Here is a 25,608-nt window from a genome sequence, read left to right on the forward strand (position 1 = left end):
TTACGACGATAAGAGATAAAAAAGGGCATTCCATTCACAATTACAACCAGCGGGAAAGGGTGAGGGGTTGGAGTGGGGGTGGGTGGTCGCCTCATTCGTTGTAGAGAAAGCCACAGATAATCGTAGCATGAAGGGAGCCAAGTAAACAATTTGTAGAGCAATGTGCGTGCTGAGGCCACATACAGTTAGGCAAGAAATGTATTGCAAAAACCAAAATTGTAGAAAATTGCATATTATTTGTTCGTTTATGGCAACAAATTATGTAAAAACTATACGGTTTTTTGTGCAAATCTCTTGCTATAGGTCCTTACAACAATATTCCGTCAAAATATGCAAAGGTTATTTGCGATTTATAACAAATACGGTCAAAAATAAGAATTAACTACTATTTGGGGGTGACAATAAAAGTATTGCAAAAATTACCAAATCGATGGTTTCTTCGAGAATTACCAAAGGTGTGTTCATTAATGAGTTGTGTATCTACTTTGGACATTCATTGGAGCATTAATGAGCTTAGTTAAACCAAAAATTAAGGCTCGGTATGTTCCACTCTAAGGATACTGGTTCCCCAATTTTTAGTAAATCTTGATCCTACGTTGGAGGATGTTTTTGGAGTTTTTTGTTAAATTGGACCCAACAATTTTATGAGGGTTGATATCAGGATGTTGGCCCGATGTATTTAAGAGCTCTGTGTTGTTATATTATATCGGTAATTTACACAAATAAGATTAACATGTCATGATCTGGTGTTTGGAATAGTGGTAGTTGACTTTGTTTGAGCTTTCGGGATCGATTTTTCTGACTTTCAGACTAATGACTATTAAATATTTCTTAATGATGTCAGTGGGGATGCCTTCCCAATCATTATTATATCCGTGAACCCAATTTCGCATACTATTTTCCATGGTAAAGAATATAATACCCAAATATTCGGTATTCCAGCTTCTCCAGCAGCGGTTTAATTTCCATATTTGATGGGTTTTATTGGATTTGGCGCAATTTTTTGGATTTATTATGATAGCAGAGGATAATATCTATCCTCTTAGTAAAAATTAAATCATATCAATACCATTGAGAGACGAAATAGTGCTCTGTCGTAGGTCGTTCCAAAATACTTCACTGGTGTCAATTTTTTCCATATACTTTCCAGAGATATTTCGATGTTCTCAAAGCCAAAATCGGTCAGTTTTGCATTGTTCCATTATCCTACAATACATATTGAGTCAAATATTCATTCTTTGCCTACTTGCCTGTGACCTATACGTCATTGTCTATTGTTAATATGGCCTCATGCGTTTTTTACCTGTCTGAAGACCCTCCAGAACGGCATTTTTTATCACTGAATTTTATTACATTCAATACTGTTAGTCTATTATTAGCCGCAAAAGTCATAAAAATGCATAATGACCGCAAAAATTTGCAAAAAATTTATAGTTTTATAGTACTGATTTTCCCGTTGCAATACTTTTATTGTCACCCCCAAGTAGTAGTTAATTCTTATTTTTTACCGTATTTGTTATAAATCGCAAATAACCTTTACATTTTTGACGGAATATTGTTGTAAGGACCTATAGCAAGAGATTTGCACAAAAAACCGTATAGTTTTTACATAACTTGTTGCGATAAACGAACAATTACTATGAAATTTTCTACAATTTTGGTTTTTGCAATACCTTTCTTGCCTTACTGTATATCTTCTGTCTCTGCTAAATATTGCAAGTTAACAATTAACGACTAACCCAACAACAAAACAAAACTTGCAACAACAATAACCACAATTTACAGAAAAAGACAACAACTTAATCATTGAACCGCTGTAGTTGTCTCCAACAATTCAGTGAATGGCTATGACCTGCATTATTTGGTTAAAACAGGCGAATGAATGGCATCGGCAATGGGTGAAATACATGCAGAGTTAGTTGCCAGTATCATCATCGCTGATATTGTCGTTGTTGCTGTTGCTATTGTTGTCAGCGACATTGTTAAGTATCTATTTAAGTCAACAACATACAAGCAAACACCCAATGATGCATTAGTTCCACTTGGTTAAGCTCCCCCAGTTATGTAGGTACATACGAGTAAACAACATATCTAATGTTAATCTCTCCCTTTGCATAACCAGAGGAAGTAAAAGGGGGATATTTAAAATCGTTTGAACTTTGTTAGGTTACATTGAAGTTTTGTAAAATCGATCAGCTGTTGCGTGCTGCACATTTCATAAATGATGTAATCTCGTAAACTACTCTGCCTACCTAGTCTACCTACCTAGTATATTAAGTAGCTTTAAGAGGACTGACTGAATGACAGATTATATCTTGTTGCCATCTTCGTAAACAAATATAATACTCTGCACAATCAACCCGGAAACTTGGCCGTTGACTGACTTCTGTTATACTTCAAGTTGAAGGTAATGCAATTGAACGCCATTCTTTAAGTAATCTTCTTAGTTAATGGGTGTACCTAGCTTGAGTTGGGTTTTAGTAGAATCTAAGATTAAGGCCACATATAAAATAAGTTATGTTATGTCAGCATAATTATCGGGAGAAGATAAGGAACACTTGGGAGTTTCCCAAGGTGGGGTGATATCTCCGGAACTGTTTACCATCTACCTTTCCTGTATTTCGCCCCTCCTGACGAGATTGAGATTGTAACGTATGCGGACGATTCAGGTACCTTCCCTGCTGACATTTGTGAAAGACTGAACTCCTATTTGACCGACCTTGCCACCTTTTTCCATGTGAAGAATATGCAAATATTAGCCACTAAATCTACGACCACTCTGTTCACTACATGTACGGTTCAGATGAGAAGATAGTTGAATGTCATGGTCGATGGTAGCAGAATTCCAACCACTAACTACCTTAAAATGCTAGGGGTCACATTCAACAGCATTTTCTCGTCGTCCACGCATGCGGCAGCTATCTGCGACAAGCTGAAATGTAGGAACAAGGTCCTCAAGTACCTAGCCAGCAGCACATTGGGTGCAGATAAAGAAACCTTCTTGAACACATATAACCCGATAGGTTGGTCTGTGGTAAGCTATGCGGGGCCAGTTTGGTCCGAGAATCTAAGTGGTAGGCGATGGAAAAATATTCAAACATGTGAGAATGACGCCCTGAGAACAGCAACAGAGTGCCTCCAGTGGACCATCTTCATGAGGAGGGAAAGATTAATCCAATACAGCAACACAATCACATAAGAGAGAGCCACCATATGGTAGATATTGGCCGTTCATTCAGGCAGTTCAAGGAGAATATTCATGATCTAGAATAAGAGGTCCAGAGTTGCAAGAGAGAACCTCCAGATCAACAAGCATATCAAGCGGGTTTGAATAGCATTCATACGGACGCAGTTACAGATGCCATAAGCAGCCATAGTTTGAATGCGGTGCGGCGCAGCTGAGTAGCGTCAGTTGCCATGACAAATTGGTTTTGACTCTCAGGATGGTGCAGGAAACTTACATTATTTGGAATAACACATAAATCATTGTAAAAGGTGGAAACGCTGGTCACGTCTGCATTCCACATAAAAATTGCATCGGAAGGGTATATAGGTATGAAGGGCAACTAACACATGAACGCAATTTCCCCCAATGGAAAGTATTTTCTGATCAAGAACCCCCCCCCCCCCCCCCCCCTCTGGACTAAAACCTCATTTTTTAATACATTTCTAAATGTGGCGCCCAACGTGGGTCCCTAAACATATGACTTATAAAGGACTGCAGTCGTTATCGTTGCTGTCAAGAGTCCAATAAATTTTGTAGCTAAGCTTCTATCTATTGATGACCTTCTTGAAGCACTTCTGTCTGTAGAAAATCCCTTTGAAGATGCTTCTATGTATAGAAGACCCATTGAGAGGCTTCCAACTATAATATATCCTTCATAAAGGTTTTCAACCAGACCCCATCTATCTGTAGATAAAAATAAAAAATATAAAACGCTTAAGAGCCCTTTCAATAGTCTTCTATCTATAGAGGACCCTTTTGAAGGGGTATTCTATATATAGAAGCCCATTCAAAGATATCTTCTACAGATAAAAGATAATTTTAAGGTATATTCTATAGATAGAAGCGTTTCTACATATACGAGGGCAGTTCGGAAACTTCTTAGCCTAGCACAAAAAGAGCGGTATAAATAGAAAAAAGTTAAGTGTTTTGGAAACTTCCATCTCTGTTATGAACACATGTTAAATTTTGTTTCGATCTGACAACTGCTTCATATAGAAACAGGTGTTCAAAAAAGACGCATCCGCAATTTTTTTACAATGGGAAAATTAGAAATGCGTGCTGTCATTAAATATTTACATAACAAGTAAAAAAAGTGTCAGTCGGCTTTGCCGACAGATATATACCCTCAGCCAATGCGGAGTGAAATTTTTACCTACGGACAGATCGAATGTATTTAAGGTCTCTTCAGAATTTTGTGGCCCTTTTTGGTCATTTGAACTTGCCGACAAAAATGTGGAATAGGAACTAGCTGCACTAATGTTGAACTTTTGTGGGAGAGGTACCCTTCAAGAGTTCAAGAGTTATCGTGCTTTCCGACCGCCACATACGGTGACATAGGGGTTTTAACATCTTTCGGGCTGTTTTCCCAAGAAATATGGTACCTGTCCCTGAAAAACTTTTATCGTCGTAATGAAGGTAGCGAATGCAAATCGCTTCAACAAAAATCAAACTGATTCTATAACAGGTCTTAAAGTGAACTTATCCGAAATTTTGTGTGACAGGTACCAGTAGGAGTAGACAAATATAGTCTATATTCGAACCTGGTCTATATCTGGTAGATATATTAGGATGTGCAAAGTATGGATTACATCGGTCACTCCCTTCAAGAGTTATCGTGGGCACACCTTTTCCGAACATTTTTAAGTTTTGTGGGGAGGTACCTGAAGGAGTGCACCGTTATGGCTTATCTTATATCTTTAAACTATGTTTGGACAAAATATTACGAAGGCCAAATTTTTGGACCCAATCGGCAGATGCTTTCGATAGTTATCTCGCGCTCCAACCACTACACACGGTGTCATAGGGGCTTTTTGCATCTTTCAGGCTATTTCTCAGGAAGTATGGACTTGCCCCAGATAAAACTTGTACCGCCGTGTGGGGGGCAGTGAATACTAGTTGCTAAAACAAAAATCAAAGCGATTCGAGATATGGCCCTAAACTGAACTTTTCCGAAATTTTGTGTGGGAGGTACCCGAAGGAGTGGACCTATTGAGACCATATTGAAACCTCATATAACTCTGGTAGAAAGTTTACGCTATACAAAGTATGGACCAATCCGGTCACTCCCTTCAAGAGTTATCGTGCGCACAAACTTTCCGAACATTTTCGAACTTTTGTGGGGGAGGTACCGGAAGGAGTGACAGGACAGACGGACAGACAGACGGACGGACATGGCTAGATCGACTCCAAATTGTCTGAAACACATTTCGTCCAAACATACTTGGGGTCTAAAACCATTATTTCGATGAGGCACATTTTCATCGTATCAAAGTGTATATACCCTCCTTAGCCTAAAGGCTGAGGGTATAAAAAAAGTTTATCGGGACAAGAAATTCATAATGATATGGTGAATGTGTTAGGTGAAAGTGCTCCTTCATATGCAACAGTAAAAAATTGGGTTGCTGAATTTAAACGTGGTCGTACAAGCATTGAAGATGAACCACGTTGTGGACGTCCAAAAACAGCAACAACAACAGAAATTGTAGCCAAAGTGCATGATATGGTATTAAATGATCGACGAATAAAAGTGCGTGAAATTGCTAATATCATGGGCATCTCAAATGATCGAGTCCATTTAATTTTGCATAAAGAACTACAGATGAAAAAGCTTTCTGCAAGATGGGTGCCGCATTTGTTAACAGTCGATCAAAAACGCATAAGAATGAACATTTCTCAAGCGTGTTTGGATCGTTTTAAGCGAAATAAAATGGATTTTAAGCGTCGTTTCACAACTGTTGATGAGACATGGATCCACCACTATACTCCAGAGACAAAAGAACAATCCAAACAATGGACTGAAGCTGGAGGAAGTGCCCCAAAGAAGGCAAAAACAATTCAATCGGCTGGTAAGGTTATGGCAAAGGTTTTTTGGGACTTCAAAGGTATTTTATTGATTGACTATCTGCAAAAGGGTAAAACAATAAATTCAGAGTACTATTGCAACCTTTTGGATCAATTAAATGTACAAATTCGAGAAAAACGTCTTACAACACAAAAAAATAATTTTTCATCAAGACAACGCACCAGCGCACAAGAGTGTTTTAACAATGGCTAAAATCAACGAATTAAAGTACGAGTTGCTTGACCACCCACCTTATTTTCCTGATTTAGCTCCCAGTGACTTACTTGTTCCCAAATCTAAAAAAATTCCTTGCTGGCAAGCGTTTTACCTCAAATGAAGATGCAATTACAGTTGTAAACCACTATTTTGAAGACCTTAAGGAAAACTATTTTAATCAAGGGATAGAATTGCTAGAAAAGCGTTGGACTAAGTGTATTGAAGTTTCAGGAGATTATATTGAAAAATAAAAATATTTTTGAAAAACTAACTATTCTCTTTCATTGATAGGCTAAGAAGTTTCCGAACCGCCCTCGTAGAAGACCCGTTTGAAAGGGCTTCTATTTTTGTATATAGAAGACCCAGCTATAAAAGAGCCCTTTAAATGATCTCCTATTTATGGAGGGCCCTACTGAAGGGGTCTTCTATCCACACAGGGCCTTATATCTGTTGAAGATCCCTTTAAGGGTTTTTGTTTATAGAAGACGCCGTCTTACATCTATAGAAGACTCATTTGAAGGACCCTTTGAAGGAGTTTATATTTATAGAAGACCCTTCTGAAGGGTTCTATCTGCAGAAACCCAATTTTTTAGAGAGGACCCTTTGAGGGGCTTCTATCTATAGAAAGCCCATCTACGCAATGCCCTTTCTATAGAATATCCCTTTGAGTGGGCTTCTGCCAATAGGAGAACCCTTTGACGGATATTTTACCTATAATTTTACCTACTGAAGACTCCTCTGGGGAGACACCCTAAATACAAAGAAGTTCCTCTTTGTATTTAAGAACATCTATACAAGAACACTTGTATAGAAGATTGATTTATAGGCAGCGTACGTAAAAATACTTTATGAAACATTTCCAATGGTTTCGTTTCGTATTTTCCATAGGAACAATACAAAACGAAACATAACCCACGTTGATCGAACTCCCTGTTTTGTTTCGTTTTGTTTACATTCATGAGTGCGAACAAAACGAATCGCAAAAAGTTTTTAATTCCACAACAAGAGATAGAAAACGAATAAGTTCAAAAGACATGAATGATTCATTTGGTGCTTGAAAAAATACAACATTCCGCATCTCGCGAGCAAGCAAAGAGAGCTTCTCTCTCTCCACTCACTAATGATGATGTTAGCTGATAGGGTTGTTATGCAATCAAAGGTGTGTATGTGCCTCAGTGTAGGATCAATGCCATAGCATAGCAAATGTTTGCCAAAAAATTTTTTTGTTTCGGTGGTGCCAAAAATTCTTTTTGTTTCGGCAAAGTATAGCCCAAGTTCATTTCAGTGATCGTACGGTTTTAGTTGCATTGAAAAGTTTGTGATTTATTCTTTGCTATGACCGTGTTGTTGTAATTTATTCTTCTGTGTTTTTATATAAAACAGGCTTTTTTCGGTGGTTTTGTTTTGTTTTGAGAGCGAAACGATTCAGAGAAACTGAAATATTTGTGACTTTGTGTGATTGGTACGGGAATTGTTTTGTTTGTTTGCGCTCTTATCTATTGATGACTCCTATGGGTTTCTATCTACAGAAGACCCCTTGCAATTCGGATACTCAGGCTAATCGGATATTCATTTCATAAATTATTGTGGTCATCAATCTCTTTTAGACATTTCAAGGACCTGCAAAATTTGACATTTGAGAAAAATTTGAAAGGTTTTCTAGTTATAGAAGGCCCCTTTGAAGGGTCTTAAAGGGACCCCATTAAATGAGTTTCTATCTGGTCTTCTATCTACGGAACACCCCTTTCAATGGACTTCTTTCTACAGAACACCCTTTCGAAGGTGTTTCTATCTATAGAAGATTCTTTTAAAAGAACTTCTACTTACTTATTTACTTCTACTTAGAAGGCGTCTTTAAAGCGTCTTCGATCCATTAAAGACACCTTGAAATGGGGGTTAATCTATGGAAAATTTCGTGTAATTCGGATACTCAACCAAATCGGATACTCAATTCACAAATTACTGTGCTCAGCAATCATTTTTAGGCTTGACTTTTGCGACAAAATTGAAAATTGTTTGTGGGGAGTACCCGAAGGAGTAGTCCGTCATCAAACCTGATATATTTTTTGAAATAAATATTAGTGTTTAAATCACGAAAGAAATATTAGTGATGCGTTCAAGAGTTATTGTGTACCAAATTTCATAATAAAATTTGAAAGTTTTGTAGGGAGAGATGGGTGGTGTGAACCAATATTGTCAATTTTCAAACTTGATCCAAGTTTGAACAAAATATTGCGAGTTTTAATGTTTGAACCAAATCGGTTGATCTGTTCGAGAGTTATATTGCCCACCAGCCAACCAGACAGAACGGCAGACGGACAGGACCAAATTGTCTAAAACGGATTTCGGACTTCAAACATATTTGAGGTTCAAGGCATTAGTTCGATGAGGCTAATTTTTGATCGCATCAAAGTGTATATGGTAAATTTCAAATTTCCTTTACAATTACATAGAAAAAAAATTAAAAACTTTTTTGGCGAGCACATCCGCCATATTTGGTACATGGGTTACGAAAAAAATCGTGGTTTCAAATCTGTTCGCGTTCACAAAATTGGATGCTGCACTCAAAAGTTATATGCGGTTTTACTCTCTTGTAAAGAAAAAATATTTAACAATTCCTATTGTGTTGTAATAAGAACATGTATATATGAATCGTTAGCAGCATTTGATATCTATCCGTAGATGCTAAAATAGTTGCTAAATTTATTTTTATTTTCGCGGAAAATCAAAAAATATTGAAGAAATCTTGGAATAAATTTTATTTATTTCAAATCAGAGTCCAAGAAATCTCTAAAAAAATAATTTAAAAATACGTACAAAATCTAGACAACGCGTCTAAAAATGTGAGACCAAAATTATAAAGATCGCGTTTATAACTTGAATATTACAGCAACAACAAAGAACGGAAACTTATTGTTGGAAATTATTTCAAAAATATATTTTTGGTTAAATACGAAAAATTTGAAAAATACATTTTGGGAGTTATTCTATTATTTCGCTAAATTTCGATCCAAATCCTGAAGTATTTTGCTTAAACTTCTACGAGAAAAGTAATTAGTCATCGTGAAAGTATATTTGCTTTCTGTGGTAAGCAATAGAAATAAGAAGTAGAGAGTAATATTGAAATTACAATCAAAGAAAAAACATAGAAATTAAAAACCGTATAATCCGCGAATTGGTCTAAATCGGTTGAGGTGCATGTGCTTTTCGGATACAGGGAGTCCATGTCTATCAATATGCATGGATTTTCCCATGTTTCATTCAGCGGCCAAAGTGTGCCATCAGTTGCATCTTACTATTCAAAAAACCTTCAAGTGGGCAAAAATTACGCGATGTGCATATGATTATAAGGTGCATCCGATTTCAATGGCCCCCTATTAAAAATACGTCAATATAAATTATTTTTGACAGATTCGTCAGGAACTGCGGATGTGCCACCCCATTTTATTTTGGGATAAATAGGGATATTACTCCTGAATCTTTGTAATTTGTGACACACCTTTTTGGCAAATATTATAATCCCGTATAAAGGATTACATTTATGCAAAAATAATCAAAGAAAATCGCGGTTCAATTCGCGGAATTGTCAAAATATATTTTTGCAGATTTTCCTACTTTCAAGGTATCTATATCCGGCGTTTTAGTGGGTGGATTCGACCGCGGAAAAGCTCATAAGATCCGGCACGTAAAAAAACTAAAATCACGCGGGGTTCAGGGGTACCTGTACGACAGTTTCAAATTTTGAAGCCAAAAAATAGTTTTTTTAAGAAAATTTACGCATCAAATTTTCGTCTTTGGACTCCTATTACTAGGAAGCTGTACGGACCACACTCATGAGATATACATCGAACGACGTGGAATCACGAGTTCTACAATCCTATAAACTAGTTTGGATTATTATCTAGTTGCACCCTCTAATTATAAGAAAAATTCGAAAAACCCAGTTTTCAAAACTTCAAAATGTCAGCATCGATGTTAGGGGGATGCAGTGTATATATCGAAAAGTCATACATTAGAACCATGTTGCCCAAGGGGTATTCTTCAATTCTTTCTTTTAGCTTATGTCTGAATTTTCCGTGGTTTGACCAGAAATCAAGAAAGAACACAAAAAAACTTGTAAACTTCAACACATTTTTACCCATTTTTTAATATTACCACCAACGCAGCTTCCACGAAAATTATTTGTTATGGTCCATACTATGAGATCGTGGCTAAAACACTTCAATTAATATAAATATATTCATATTTTATAAAATAAATTAATAGTTCGCGACTTATTAAATGGTGAACCTCAACTTCAACGATTGAAAAACTTTTTTGAATATTACCATATACCCACGTTACCCTAAAAGCTGAGGGTTTTATTACTGTACAAACCCAGATAGCATTTAGAAGACTGTTTTTTCAAAAATCACATTGAGGAGTCTTTTTAGAGTCCTTTTGGTGATCAAAAATTGATTAAGTCGCTTGTGTGATCAGAAAGGGACTCGAAAGTGACTCCCTGTAATGATTAAAAAGAGTTCAATTTAAGATACAACAACAAATGTGTAGCAATCACAAATGAATCATTGAGGTGTTCAAAATGTGACAATTTTTTGTTATTTATTGTCACATTTTGATCATCTGGAAGATTGAAAAATGCTTAATCAAAAAAGGGTCATACAGGTGTTGGAAAAGTGATTATAATTATGTATACTCTGATCATATTTTGAACAGTTAGGTGATTAAAAACTGATTGCTTTGTTTTATTTTTATTTGGTTGTAAATAAAAAAATAAAATTCTCATATACACTTTCTACAAAATTTTGATATAAATGTAACGTATAATATTAAAGGTACAGACAAACACAACACAACAGGTTTTGCCAAGTGAAATGAAGAAGCAGTATACTAACCACCAAGCAACATAAAGGATAATTAAAAGACATAACAAAGCAGAAAAGACTATAAAACGAAGGAAAGAAACAAAGAAGAATAAAAAGAAAATTTTTTTAATTTATTTCGTCTAACAAAAAGACTCATAAATGACTCCCTAAAGACTCATAAATGATTATAAACATGACTCTAAAAAGACTCGAAAAAGGGTCCGAAATTAATCAACAAAACACCAATAAATGATTGAAATACGACTCGAAAAAGACGCATTTGTGATTTGTTTAGAAGAGTCGCCTGAGGTTATGTTTTCCTACCGACAAAGGAGTCATTTATGATCAGAAAATGAGCTCATATTCTAGCTTTTTAATCGTGCAGTCGGATCAAAAAAGACTCGAATTTGATTAAAATTTTCAAAAAATGCTGACTGGGAATACATATGTATGTATGTAAGTAAAGGGTGTTTTTTATAGAGGTATAGAACTTTAAGTTGTCATTACTTTTCAAGATGGCGATAGATAGACTCACACCTGAACAACGCTTGCAAATAGTGAAATTTTATTTTATTTATTGAAAGAGACGTTTGGTGACCGCCTAATTTCATGTTTTGGACCTGTGAATTGGCCGCCAAGATCTTGTGATCTATGTAAAGTCATTGGTCTAAACGGTCTAAGCCACAAACGCTTGACCATTTGGAAGAAAACATTCGCCGTGTTATTGCCGATATACGGCCACACATGTTGGAAAAAGTCTTCGAAAATTGGACGTCCAGATTGGACTATATCCGCGCCAGTCGTGGCGATCATATGCCAGAAATCATATTTAAAATGTAATGCCACAAGATTATCTTTCGGATAAATAAAATTAATGTCGATTGAATAATACATCGTTGTTTTATTGCTACTTAAAATTATATACCTCAATACAAAAACATCCTTTATTTAAGCAATTTTGAGACATAGTTGCATGTCTCGCACCATATTCTTCTGCTTCATCTGCGACAGCACTCTTTTCTACATTATTCTCACTCGAAAGCATCAATGGTTTCCAACAAAATTTGATCGACATCTCCCTTGCATCTTTTGACAGGCTTTCGATTTTAAATATTTTAGCATGAGACAAAACTTCAAATTTCTTCGGTCAAAATATTACTAAGGTTAACTTTTTGGTGCTACCAACTGAAAACTCCTCTTCCGGGTATATTTATAATTTTGCAAAGAGTTTTAAAAATAAATTAGGGGAAGTAATAACAAGGTGCCTGATGGGCACAACAAAGTAATGAATAGAGAAACAGAATACAAAATAAAATCTAAAGAGGGGAAAGCCCCAATGCAGCCACACATATAAGCCACGTGACAAACAAGCCAGGGGGAAACCATGACGAAACATCATGTAAAAGCTCTATTCTACCCTACATCAAAGTGGTATGGCATGTCCTTCTATGCTTGACAGCAGATGTTGACACTTTCTGCTAAAAAACAACAACAAAAATATGCTTTGGATAATATCTTTAAAGAGCGAAGAAACACCTACAGCACCATTCCCCCAAAAAATAAATGGACAATGTGCCAACTCCTCCATCCAACCAGCATCTCCACCCGCTACAGTAATTTATATGTGTATGTATAAAGGAGGGAGGAGACACAGTAACCATAAAATAAGCCTTATTTATTTTATCAATGAATGATGTGACCGAAAAGCAAAAGAATGGAATTATCTTTTGGTGCTAAAGTAAATATGAAGGGGATTCATTTTTGTTACTTTGTTTTCGGGGTCTTTTGTGGAGCTGTGTGCGCTATGACACAAAATGAGGACAATTGTGGATTGAGGAGTCTGTCTCTCGTGAATGATGAGTGGTAGGAGTTTTATTTTTATACACTTCAATTTTGATAATAAGCATCCATTCTCCATGTGACTGACTAGCAGCCTAAATGGATGGCTTATTTTAGAGATTCCCCCCAAAAAGATGAAAAATAATTTGTCTGTGCATCAAAGGCAAGTCAATGGACAGACATAAAACATTTGTGTTTGTGTAGGTCCAACAAAGTGATGTCATCATCATCAGTAGCAGCAGCAGCAGTAGTGGACTCCAATGAACTGGAACGCATTTGCCGAATCTATTGTAATATTTGCTCACAAAGAAGAACTCGCAACCAAATCAACCGAAAACACACAAAAGTGGAGCAATATTTACATTTTTCAATACTTTAGTTTTTCAAATTACAATATTTGGGGTGAATCTGCCAAGGCTATTGGTGATGGAATTGGGTTGATAGGATTCAGTTTGAAATTTTCTTTGTATTATTCTGCAGTGATGAGGTTTGGTAACAATTGTGTTGAAAAGTCATGAGGTCAGTCGTCCATATCTCCGAAAAAATGGAATTCCGCAATAAAAACCCAGTAAAGAAAGGTCAAAGTCGGGCGGGAAAGACGGAAAATTTTCCTCCATATACAGAAGACGACCTTTGACAGAACTTCTCTTGAGTTCTTCTATGGCAAGATAGAAGATCTCTATGGGTTCTTTTATGGACAGAAGACCTCTTGAAGTCTTCTATGGCTAGAAGATCTCGTGAAGTCTTCTACAAACAGAAGATGTCTAGAAGCCTTATAGGACTCCTATGAACTCAATTCCTCTTGATGGACCTCTGTGGGTGGAACACCCCTATAGATATTCTATAAAAAAGAGCTCTTGAGATCATCTAAGGATAGATCTCTTTAGGTCGACTACGGTCACAAAACCTCTTGAGGTATTCCATGGACAGAGTATTTCTTGAGGTATTCTATAAACGGAAGACCCTTGTGGGTCCTGAGCTCTTCTATAGACCGAAGACCTCTTGAGGTCTTTTATGGACAAAAAGGTTCTTGTGGTCTTCTATGGAAAGAAGACCTTTTGTGGGCTTCTATGGAAAGAAGAGGTCTTCTTTGGACCAAAGACCTCTTGAGGTCTTCTATAGACAGAAGACTTCTTGAGGTCTTCTATAGACAGAAGACCTCTTGAGGTCTTCTATAGACAGAAGACCTCTTGAGGTCTTCTATAGACAGAAGACCTCTTGAAGTCTTCTATAGACAGAAGACCTCTTGAGGTCTTCTATAGACAGAAGACCTCTTGAGGTATTCTTAGACAGAAGACCTCTTGAGGTCTTCTATATACAGAAGAACTCTTGAGGTCTTCTATATACAGAAGAACTCTTGAGGTCTTCTATATACAGAAGACCTCTTGAGGTCTTCTATAGACAGAAGACCTCTTGAGGTCTTCTATAGACAGAAGGGCTCTTGAGGTCTTCTATAGACAGAAGACCTCTTGAGGTATTCTATAGACAGAAGGCCTCTTGAGGTATTCTATAGACAGAAGACCTCTTGAGGTATTCTTAGACAGAAGACCTCTTGAGGTCTTCTATATACAGAAGACCTCTTGAGGTCTTCTATATACAGAAGACCTCTTGAGGTCTTCTATAGACAGAAGACCTCTTGAGGTCTTCTATAGACAGAAGACCTCTTGAGGTCTTCTATAGACAGTAGACAGGTCTTCTATAAACAGAAGACCTCTTGAGGTCTTCTATAGACAGAAAACCTCTTGAGGTCTTCTATAGACAGAAGACCTCTTGAGGTCTTCTATAGACAGAAGACCTCTTGAAATCTCCTATAGACAGAAGGCCTCTTGAGATCTTCTATAGACAGAAGACCTCTTGAGGTCTTCTATAGACAGAAGACCTCTTGACTTCTTCTATAGACAGAAGATCTCTTGAGGTCTTCTATAGACAGAAGACCTCTTGAGGTCTTCTATAGACAGAAGACCTCTTGAGGTCTTCTATAGACAGAAGACCTCTTGAGGTCTTCTATAGACAGAAGACCTCTTGAGGTCTTCTATAGACAGAAGACCTCTTGAGGTCTTCTATAGACAGAAGACCTCTTGAGGTCTTCTATAGACAGAAGACCTCTTGAGGTCTTCTATAGACAGAAGACCTCTTGAGGTATTCCATAGACAGAAGACCTCTTGAGGTCTTCTATAGACAGAAGGCCTCTTGAGGTTCTCTATAGACAGAAGGCCTCTTGAGGTCTTCTATAGACAGAAGACCTCTTGAGGTCTTCTATAGACAGAAGGCCTCTTGAGATCTTCTATAGACAGAAGACCTCTTGAGGTCTTCTATAGACAGAAGACCTTTTGAGGTTCTATAGACAGAAGACCTAATGAGGTCTTCTATTGACGAAGACCTCCTGAGGTCTTCTACAGACAGAAGACCACCTAAGGTATTCTATAAACAGAAGACCTATTAAGGTCTTCTATGAACAGATGTCTTCAATCGACAGAAGACCTTTTGAGGTCATTTATAGACAGAAGACTACCTAAGGTCTTCAATAGACATACGACTTCCTGAAGTCTTCTATAGACAGAAGGCCTCTTGAGGTCTTCTATAGACAGATGACCTCTTGAGGTCTTCTATAGACAGAAGGCCTCTTGAGGTCTTCTATAGACAGAAGACCTCTTGAGGCATTCTATAGACAGAAGGCCTCTTGAGGTATTCTATAGACAGAAGGCCTCTTGAGATCTTCTATAGACAGAAGACCTCTTGAGGTCTTCTATAGACAGAAGACCTCTTGAGGTCTTCTATAGACAGAAGACCTCCTGAGGTCTTTTATAGACAGGAAACCTTCTGAGGTATTCTATTGACAGGAGACCACTTGAGGTCTTCTATAGTCAGGATACCTCCTGAGGTCTTCTATAGACAGGAGACCACTTGAGGCCTTCTATAGACAGAAGACCTCTTGAGGTCTTCTATAGACAGAAGACCTCCTGAGGTCTTATATAGACAGAAGACCTCCTGAGGTCTTATATAGACAGAAGACCTCCTATGGACAGAAGACCTCCTGAGGTCTTCTATAAACAGAAGACCTCCTGAGGTCTTCTATAAACAGAAAATCTCCTGAGGTCTTCTATAGACAAAATACCTACTGAGGTCTTCTATAGACAGAAGACCTCTTAAGGTCTTCTATAGACAGGAGACCACTTGAGGTCTTCTATAGACAGGAAACCTCCTGAGGTCTTCTATAGATAGGAGACCACTTGAGGTCTTCTATAGACAGAAGAACTCTTAAGGTCTTCTATAGACAGAATACCTCTTAAGGTTTTCTATAGACATAGGACCTCCTGGGTCTTCTATAGACATAAGACCTCCTGAGGTCTTCTATAGACAGAAGACCTCCTGAGGTCTTCTAAAGACAGAAGACCTCCTGAGGTATTCTATAGACAGAAGACCTCCAGATGTCTTCCATAGACAGAATATCTCTTGTGGTCTTCCATAGACAGAAAACTTCTTGAGGTTTTCATAGACAGAAGACACGTTGAGGTCTTCCATAGACAGAGCACCTCTTGTTGTTTTCTATGGACGGAAGCCCTCTTGAAATGTTTTATAGGCTGAGGTACTTCTAAAGTTAAACTATATACAGAAGACCTCACTAAGTCCTCAATAGATACAAGACTTCGTGAGGTCTTCTATAGACAAAAGACCTCTTGAGGTCTTCTGTATGGAGGAGACATCTTGAGAGAGAAGACCTCTTGAGGTCTTCTTTAGGGAGGTGACCTCTGGAGAGTAGACGTATTAGTTAGACAAAAGGCCTCTTGAGGACGAAAGACCCCTTGCGATTTCTTATAGGTTAAAGACCAATTGAGGTCCTTCCAAAGTGATTCTATACTCGTATACAGAAGACCTCTTGAGGTTTCTTTTATACCTCGTCAGGTCTTTTATAGACAAAGGACTTCTTGAGGCCTTCTATAGATAGAAGAACCCTTGAGGCAATCAATAGATAGACGACCTCTTGAGGTCTTCTTGGGAAGACTAACTTTTAATGGGCTTCTGTGGGAAGCAAACCTTCTTCTATGGGAAAACTGCCCGACTGCCCATAGAAGACCTCAAGGGGTCGACTACCCATAGAAAACCTCAGTAAGGCGTCTGCCCATAGAAGACTTCACGAGATTTTCTTCCTATAAGAGACCGCAAGAGATCTTCTGCCTTTAAGAGACTTCAAAGACCTCTATCTATAAAAGACTTCAAGAGGTCTTTTCTTTATAAAAGACTTTAAGAGGATCTTCAATAAAGAGAAGATCTCAAGAGAATCTTCGATGAACAGAAGACCTCTTGAGGTCTTCTATGAACAGAAGCACTCTTGAGGTCTTCTATAGAGGAAAGACCTCTTAAGGTCTGAAGTCTTTTATAAATAGAAGATCCCACGAGAGTTTCTATAGGCACAAGACTTCGTGAGGTGTTCTATGGACAGATGGCTTCTTGCAACAGAAGACCTCTTGAGCTCTTCTTTAGACGAGATCGTCCGCATATAGATGACCTAAAGAGGTTTTCTCTCCATAGAAGGCCTCTGCCTATTTACCAACTAGAGATGTATTCTCTCGATTGAGGGCCTATGAAGTCTTTTATTCATAGAAGGCTGGCAGAGTTCTTCTGTCTATAGGCGACCTCAAGATGCCTTCTCATGTGGTCCTCTCCTTAAAGAATACGCCAAGAGGTCGACTGCCTCTCTCTATAGAAGACCTCAAGCGGTCTTGAGATCTTCTATATGTCAAATGTCTTCTGCCTATAGAAGCTATCACGAGGTCTTCTGTCTTTTTCTGTCTAATTAATTATCTTTTATGGGAAGAAGAGCTTTTAAATGAAGAGCTTTAAGTGAAGTAGGTCTTCTTTCCTTTCACTGGGAAGAAAACTTCAGAAAGTCTTCCATAGGACGGAAACCTTATAATGGCCTGCAATGGGAAGAAGACTTTAAATCTTCTATACAAAGAAGCCTCTCTAAAGGTCTTCTATGGGAAGGAGCCCTTCTAAATGTCTTCTATGGGAAGCAAACTTTCTTAAGGTCGGCATGGGAAGAAAACAGTCCACTGTTATTCTATGTTTACTCAGGAAAGATGACCTTCTAAAGGTTTTCTGTGGGAAGAGACCTTTTAGTGCTCTTTTATGGGAAGTAGAACTTCGCACGGTCTTCAATGGGAAGAAATGAAAAGAAGACCTTCTCTTCACTCAAATCCCTATAAATAGCCTGAAACGACTTTGTGAATTACCTTTTGGCATTCATTATGTGCAAATACATGACACACATCGAAACCCAATCCGTTTAACCTCAAAAAATGTTTCTTCAAAAACAAAACAAAAATTCACTAATCGAATAACAAAAAATTGCTCACCCAAGAAATAGACCGCAAAATTCCTTAAATGTGATGTGTGCAACATACCTGAAATGAGATGAAAAAAACAACTTAATTATAATAAATAGGCAAATAAAAATAATGAGAAAAATACGTTATTAGTGTCGAATTCCGCAAATTCTTATTAGAGATTATTTCTCACAAATTCGGAATATGAAATCATAATTTCAAACAAAATAAAATTTCAAACAAAATAATAAACAACAGCGAATTGAAATAGTTTATGAATTGAATAAAAAAGCAGACTTGACACATATATAAAATGCAGGAATACGATCAGTCTGTCAGAGTCTGACGTCAATGGTGATGGTGATTGTGATGAAGCGATGAGTTCTATCAAACATTAAAGGAAGGCACAGTGGTTCGAACTGAAAGTCATCTTGATAATAATTTGGAAAATTTTATATGCCAAATGTGGAAGTGGGGGAATGTGACATAGTTTAAAGGAGACTGTCCGATGTAGAAGAGTTCTGACCAGAGTGTTTCCTGCTAAATGCATTGGGTCTGCTTCTAAATTTCTAAAAATTATATTCCAGATTTGACGAGCAGATTACATCTCGTTTTAATGTCTCCTCTATGGCTTAAGACACAAACGTTCCGTTTGGGGCTGTTCTGCATATTTATTTTTATATTATTAGACCACTGTGCCTAGTAATGTATATGAATGAAATAAGAAGAGGCAAGATCTATTGCTGCTGCTGAATGAAACTATTCCAAGAAAATCTTTGTCTTCATTCACTTTTTCACCAAAATAAAATTAAATTATAACTAGATGGAAAGATAGAAGAGGGCCAACCTACAGCAATTCAAGTAGTGGGAGAAGAATTTGCAAAGGATGGTGAAATGTAATGCCAACGAACCCACACAACAGTGGCTGTTGCACATGGCACTAACCCTACTCATCATCATCATCGCATCATATCATCAGAAAAAGATATCATATCTTATTTTTCTTTTACAAATGATAGATTAACTTCTACTGTTGCTGTTGTTGGTTTTGGGATTTCTTTATATTCCACGCGGGTGTTTAGTTTTCAAAACGAAATTCTTTGAAATTTAGAAACTCAGCAAATGATGGCATCAGTTTTTGTTGTTTATGCGAATCTAGCCATCTATCAAAAGATGGAAATCAACGATAACATTTATGTTTCGATCAACAATCTAAAATGAAGATGCAAAGAATTTGTTATTCGACAGGCAGGGGAGAAGAATTCTGTGAGTGAATTGAGACGGGGGAGTTGTGGAGAATCAAACTATAGCTTGTATTCGAGACCACACAGACTATTAGTAATAAAAACCTGGTAAATTGACTTAGAGCCAATCCTAACTAGTTCATCTGTTAATTCGTTTAACATTACATTTCAATGTTTTTAAAACCTTCAACGTTTAACGATATTTATTTATATACCCCGGATTATACCGAGGTAATTAGCTTTAGAAAATTATAATGCACCTCCATCCAAAACTGGTAGGTGGCAATCAGGATATGCAATCAAAAAGTAATGACAGTAATCTTCGACAACCTTCTCCACTTCTCGCCACATGCCACTACCCTGTACTTATTTTCTTAGTAATACCCAATGACCATGACAAGGCCTGGATGCTGTCAGTAAGGCAACATAATGTCTTGCTGACTTGAAAGTCCCTGGCGTCCTATCTGTGATGGAAGATCCACCTCTTCGATTCCATATTCCATAGACAACATAAGTTCTTTTACGGTCTACTGTTGATAACAGAGGACCTACTGACGTCTTCGATAGATAAAGAAGACCTCTTACGGTCTGCCTTAGAAAACAGAAGACCTGTTAAGGTCTACTATAGAGAATGGAAAACCTCTTAAGGTCTTCGATTGAAAACAGAAGACCTTTTGAGATCTTCGTTTGACCTTTAGAGGTATTCTGTAAACAACAGAAGACCTCTTGAGGACAGAAGACTTCTTGAGATCTTATATAGACCACAAGAGTCTTCTAAAGGCACTGTAAAACCTCTTCAATTTCTTAAGGTATTCTATAGACAAGACCTCTTGAGGACAGAAGACTTCTTGAGATCTTATATAGACCACAAAAGTCTTCTAAATACACTGTAAAACCTCTTCAATCTCTTAAGGTATTCTATAGGCAACAGAACCTCTTGAGGTTTTCCACAGACAACAGAAAAACTCACGTGGTCGTATATATACAACAGAACACCTCTGGTGATCTTCTATAGACGACCGAAGACTCAATATCTATTAAGAACTTTTGAGGTCTTCTGTAGACAACAGAAGACCTCCTGATGTCTTAATTAGACAATAGATCACATCAGGAACCCTTCCATAGACAACAGAAGACATCGGAAGGACTTCTATAGAAAACAAAAGAACTTTTGAATTATTCTATGCATAACAGAAGACCTCTAGAAGTCTCCTATAGACAACAGCAGACCTCTGAGGACATTTCGAAGTCGTCTATAGACCTCTATAAAAATAGCAGAAAACCTCTTGAGACCACAAGAGACCCCTTTAAGTATTTTATACACAAGAGGAGACCTTTACAAGTCTTCTATATACAGCAGAAAACCTCCTGAGGTCTTGTATAGATAACCGAAGATTTCTTGAGGCTTTCGATAGACCACAGAAGACCTCTGGACGTCTTCTATGGGCAACAGAAAACCTCTAGAGGTATTCTGTAGACAATAGAAGACCTCTACAGGTTTTATATAGAAAACAGAAGTCCTCTGGAGGTCTTCTATAGAAAACAGAAGACCTGTCAAAGTCTTCCATACACAACAGAAGGTCTTTTGAAGTACTCTATGCAGAAGATCTCTAGAAGTCTTCTATAAACAATAGAAGACCTTCTAGAGTCTTCCATAGACAACAGAAGACCTCTTGAAGTTTTCTATAGATAACAGAAGATCTCTTGAGGCCTTCTATAGACAAAAGGAGATGTCTGGAGGTCTTCTATAAAAACAGAAGACCTCTGTAGGTCCTCCGCAGACAACACAATACCACAGGAGGTCTTCTATAGAAAGTAGAAGGCCTCTGGAGGTCTTCTATAACAGTAGAATATCTCTGGAGGTCTTCTATAGAAAACAGAAGATGTCTGGAGAAAACAGGAGACCTCTGGAGGTTTTCTACAGAAACCGGAAAACCTCTGGATGTCTTCTATAGGCAACAGAAGAAATATGGTGGTCTCCTATAGAAATCGGAAGACCTCTTGGGGTCTTCTATAGAAAATAAAATAAGTTTTGAGGTCTTCTATAGAAAACAGAAGACCGCTGAAGGTCATCTATAGAAAATAGAATAAGTTTTAAGGTCTTCTGTAGACAACAGAAGACCAACCTCTGGAGGTCTTCTATAGAAAATAGAAGACATATTGAGATCATCTATAGGCAACCTAAGACCTCTGTAGATTTTTCATAGACAACGGAAGATTTCCAGAGGTCTTCTTTGTATAGAGAAAAGAAGACCTTTTGAAGTCTTCTTTAAAAAACAGAAAACTTCGTGTGGTCTTCTATAGATAACAGAAGACCTCTGGAGGTCTTCTATAGAAAGTGGAAGACCTCTTGAGATTTTCTAAAGACCACAGAAGACCTTTCGAGGTCTTCTGTAGACAACAGAAGACTTCTGGAAGTCTTCTAGAGACAACAGAAGAGCTCTTGGGGTCTTCTATAGAAAATAAAATAAGTTTTGATGTCTTTTATAGACAACAGAAGACATGCGAAGGTCTTCCATACACAACTGAATACCTCAAGAGGTCTTCTATAGATAGCAAAATATCTCTGGGGGTATTTTATAGAAAACTGAAGACCTCAGGAGGTCCTCTATAGATAGCAAAATACCTCTGTAGGTATTTTATAAAAACAGAAGACCTCTGGACGTCTTCTATACAGAATAAAAGACGTCTTGAGATCTTCTATAGGCAACCTAAGACCTCTGGGGGTCTTTCATAGGCAACTAAAGATATCTTGAGGACTTCAAAAGACGACTGAAGACCTTTAAGGTCTTCTGCAGACAACAGAAGACTTCTGGAAGTCTTCTATAGAGAAAAGAAGACATTTTAAAGTCTTCTTTAAAAAACAGAAGACCTCTAGAGGTCTTCTATAGAAAATAGAAGACCTCTTGAGATTTTCTAAGGACCACAGAAGACCTCGAAATGTCTTCTGGAAGTCTTCTAGAGAAAAAGAAGAACTCTTGGCGTTTTCTATAGAAAATAAAATAAGTTTTGAGGTCTTCTATAACCAACAGAAGACATCTGAAGGTCGTTCATACATAACTGAATACCTCTAGATGTCTTCTATAGAAAACAGAAGACCTCAGGAGATCTTCTATATATAGCAAAATATCTCTGGGGGGATTTTATAGAAAAATGAAGACCTCAGGAGGTCCTCTATAGATAGCAAAATACCTCTGTAGGCATTTTATACAAAACAGAAGACCTCTGGAGCTCTGCTATAGACAACAAAATACCTCTTGAGATCTTCTATAGGCAATCTAAAACCTCTGGGAGCCTTTCATAGGCAACCAAAGATCTCTTGAGGTTTTCTAAAGACCACTGAAGATCTTTGAGGTCTTCAGCAGACAACAGAAGATTTCTGGAAGTGTCCTATAGAGAAAAGAAGACTCATAAAGTCTTCTTTAAAAAACAGAAAACTGCAAATCTTCTATACACAACGGAAAATCTCTTGAGGTCATATATAGACAACAGAATATCTCTTGACGTCTTCTAAAGACCACCGAAGACGTTTCGAGGTCCTCTGCAGACAACAGAAGACTTCTGGAAGTCGTCTATAAAGAAACGAAGACCTCTTAAAGTCTTCTCTAACAAGTAAAAAAGAGTCAGTCGGCTTTGCCGACAGATATATACCCTCAGCCAATGTGAAGTGAAACTTTCACCTACGGACAGATCGAATGTACATATTTAAGGTCTCTTCAGAATTTTGTGACCCATTTTGGACATTTGAACTTGCAGACAAAAATGTGGATTAGGAATTAACTAAGACACAAATGTTGAACCTTTTTGGGGGAGGTACCTTTAGGGAATACCGATATGGGCCATTTTAGAAGTTAAACTATATTTTGACAAAATAATAGGAGATCCAAAGTTTGGACCAAATTGGTTTCCCCATTCAAGTGATATCGTCCTAGCATTTTAGTGACATTTTTTTAAATATTGGGGAGAAGTACCGGAAGTTGTGGACCGGTATTGCCCCATGAAACTAAGTTTGGATATAATATGACGAAGACCAAATGTTGGACCAAATTGGTTGAACAGTTCGAGAGTTATCGTGCTCTCCGACACCCACATATGGTGACATAGGGATTTTTTACACCTTTCGGGCTGTTTTCCTACGAAATATGAATTTGCCCCTGAAAAAACGTTTACCCTCGTAATGGAGGTAGCGAATGCAAATCGCTTCAACAAAAATCAAAGTGATTCGAGAGCAGGTCTTAAAGTGAACTTATCCGAAATTGTGGGTGAGAGGTACCAGAAGGAGTAAACAAATATATTCTATATTCTAACCTGATCTATATCTGGTAGATATATTAGGATGTGCAAAGTAGGGATTACATCGGTCACTCCCTTCAAAAGTTATCGTGCGTACAATTTTTCCGAAAATTTTTGAACTTTTGTGGGGGAGGTACCTGAAGGAGTGGACCGCTTATCTTCGAATTTAAACTATGTTTGGACAAAATATTACGAAGGCCAAATTTTGGAATCGGCAGATCTGTTCGGGAGTTATCTTGCGCTCCATCCACTACACACGGTGTCATAGGGGCGTTTTGCATCTTTCAGGCTATTTTCTCAGGAAGTATGGACTTGCCCCTGATGAAACTTGTACCGTCTTATGGGGGGCAATGAATACAAGTTGTTGCAACAAAAATCAAAGCGATTCGAGAGCAGGTCCTAATCTGAACTTATCCGAAATTTTGTGTGGGAGGTACCCGAAGGAGTGGAATGATTGAGTCCATTTTGGAACCTCATCTAAGTTTAATAGAAATTTCACGATGTGCAAAGTATGGATCAAATCGGTTACTTCCTTTAAGAGTTATCGTGCGCTCAAATTTTCCGAACATTTTCGACCTTTTGTGGGGGAGGTACCGGAAGGAGGGGGCCGATATAGCCCATCTTCGAACTTAAACTAAGTTTGGACAAAATATTACGAAAGCCAAATTTTGGATGGTATCGGTTGATCGGTTCGAGAGTTATCGTGCGCTCCAGCCAAACAGAATACTTCTGAAGGTCTTCAATAGACAACAGAAGACCTTTTGAGGCCTTGTAAAGATCACTTAAGATCGATTGAGGTATTTTATAGATTACATAAAACTCTTGAGGTCTTCTATAGACAACAAGAAGCCTCTTGAAGACTTCTACAGACAACAAAATATATTCTGAGGTCCTCTATAGACAAACGAAGGCCTCTTTAGATCTTCTATTGATAACAGAAGGCTTCCTTAGGTCTTTCATGAAAAACAGAAGACCTCCCGATGTATTCTAAAAACAACACAATACTCCTTGTCGATAGCGAAATGCATGCAAACCGTCTCGCAATAGATGCAATAAAGTCCTAAATCACAATGCCTTCTAATAGAAGACCACTAAGTCTTCCTATAGAATACCTCAAAAACTTCTTGAAGAAGACCGCAAAGGCTTCATATATAAGACTCACAAAGTTTTCTTATAGAACGCCACAGGATTCTTTTATAGAATTCTTATAGAAGTCCACAAAGTCTTCTTATAGAGGACCACAAGATCTTTTTATAGAAGACCAGATGGTCAGGCCAGAAAGCAGAGTGACAGATGGACGAATGAACATAGCTTGATCGTATTCGAGTTGTCTGAAACGCTTGTCGTCTTAAAATATGCTGGATTTGAAATATTATTTTAAAGAGGCACATATTTGATTGTAACCCTCTGTAGTCATAAGGGCAAAAATATAGAGGAAAAAAATATGATTGGGCGTCATATAAAAATGTTTTATAGCCATGCTAATCGTACCACTTTCTAAGATATCACGTATTAGATATGTGAGCTAATTCCCCACTCCTCCCACCAGAAAAAATAAAAGATGACTATAACGCCGCAGTAATTATCCGCCCTAAAAACGTTAAGCTTCTGGCGAGAAAAGCCATTCAAAAAACCAATCCATACAAAAATAAATATTCTCATGCCATAAAAAAATTTCACACTCCCATTGAAAATCTTCAAATATATTGCTCCAATACAATAGCGACAATAATGACAACAACAGTAACAAAACATA

At 37.6% G+C, this 25,608-nt stretch overlaps 1 protein-coding gene across 10 annotated transcripts in view; it reads right to left on the bottom strand.

Annotated features, from left to right (window-relative positions):
* Dg (Dystroglycan) overlaps positions 1-25,608 on the bottom strand; it is a 512,976-nt gene that overhangs the window by 323,205 nt on the left and 164,163 nt on the right. The window contains exon 3 of one of the 10 annotated variants that reach the window (XM_073955150.1): positions 18,346-18,393. The exons of the other annotated variants lie outside the window; for them this stretch is intronic. The gene's annotated coding sequence lies outside the window, so the exon portion shown is untranslated. The remainder of the gene's footprint in view (positions 1-18,345; positions 18,394-25,608) is intronic. 10 annotated transcript variants of the gene reach the window in all.

The sequence above is a fragment of the Musca autumnalis genome, unplaced genomic scaffold (genome assembly GCF_047663935.1).
Source record: "Musca autumnalis isolate F117 unplaced genomic scaffold, ASM4766393v1 scaffold_5, whole genome shotgun sequence".
Taxonomy (NCBI): Eukaryota; Metazoa; Arthropoda; class Insecta; order Diptera; family Muscidae; genus Musca; species Musca autumnalis.